A 1451-nucleotide genomic window follows, 5' to 3' on the forward strand; every position below is an offset into this window, starting at 1 on the left:
CTCAGTTTGATTATTTCCAGTCTTCTACTCCTCCTAGGTGATTCTGCTTCTTTTTTTTTCTAGAGCTTTCAGCTGTGCTGTTAAGTCTCTAATGTGAGCTTTCTCCATTTTCTTAATGTGGGCACTTAGAGCTATGATCTTTCCTCTTAGCATTGCTTTCATAGTGTCCCATAGGTTTGGGTATGTTGTGTCTTTATTTTCATTGAATTCAAGGAAGACTTTAATTTCTTTCTTTATTTCTTCACTGACCCAGAGGTGGCTCAGTAGTTGACTATTCAGTTTCCATGAGTTTGTAGACTTTCTGGTGGTAGAATTATTGTTAAATTCTAACTTTATTCCATGGTGATCTGATAAGACACAGGTGATTACTAATATTTTTTTGTATCTGTAGAAGTTTGCTTTGTTAATATGTGATCAATTTTCAAGAAGGTTCCATGAGATGCTGAGAAAAAGGTATATTCTTTCCTATTTGGGTGGAATGTCCTATAGATGTTTGTTAAGTCCATTTGGTCCATTACCTCCATTAGTTCCCTTATTTTTCTGTTAGGTTTCTGTCTGATTGACCTGTCTATTGGTGAGAGAGGAGTGTTGAAGTCTCCTACTATTAGCGTGTGGGGTTTGATGTGTGCCTTGAGTTCTAGTAATGTTTCTTTTACATAAGTAGGTGCTTTTATATTAAGGGCATAGATATTCAGGATTGATACTTCATCCTGATGAATTGTTCCTGTTATGAGTTTAAAGTGTCCATCTCGATCTCTTCTGATTGATTTTAGTTTGAAGTCAGTTTTGTTAGAAATTAGTATGGCCACACCTGCTTTTTTCTTAGGACCGTTTGCTTGAAAAACCTTTTCCCAACCCTTTACTCTGAGTAGATGTCTGTCTTTGTGTTGATGTGTGTTTCTTGTAAACAGCAGAATGTTGGATCTTGTTTTCACATCCAATCTCTTAGTCTGTGCCTTTTTGTAGGTGAATTGAGTCCATTGATATTAAGTGATATTAATGACCAGTGGTTGTTAACTCTGGTTATTATTATTTTTTTTTGGTGGTAGAGTGTGTGTGTTTCCCTTATTTGAGTTGTGCTGGTGAAGGGTTGTTAGATGTCTGAGATATTGTGGACATTGTTGGGATCCTTTGGTTGTGATAGTCCTTCTTTTACTTTTTGTAAGGCTGGATTTGTGGCTATGTATTGCTTAAATTTGTTTTTATCCTGGAATATCATGTTTCCTCCATTGATGGTGAACGAAAGCTTGACTGGGTATAGTAGTCTGAGGTTGCATTCATGATCTCTTAATTTTTGCAGCACATCTATCCAAGACCTTCTGGCTTTCATGGTTTCCATAGAGAAGTCAGGTGTAAGTCTGATAGGTTTACCTTTATATGTTACTTGACCTTTATCCTTTGCAGCTCTTAATATTCTTTTGTTATTCTGTAGGTTTTGTGTATTGATTATT

The sequence above is a fragment of the Microtus ochrogaster genome, unplaced genomic scaffold (genome assembly GCF_000317375.1).
Source record: "Microtus ochrogaster isolate Prairie Vole_2 unplaced genomic scaffold, MicOch1.0 UNK134, whole genome shotgun sequence".
Lineage (NCBI taxonomy): Eukaryota > Metazoa > Chordata > Mammalia > Rodentia > Cricetidae > Microtus > Microtus ochrogaster.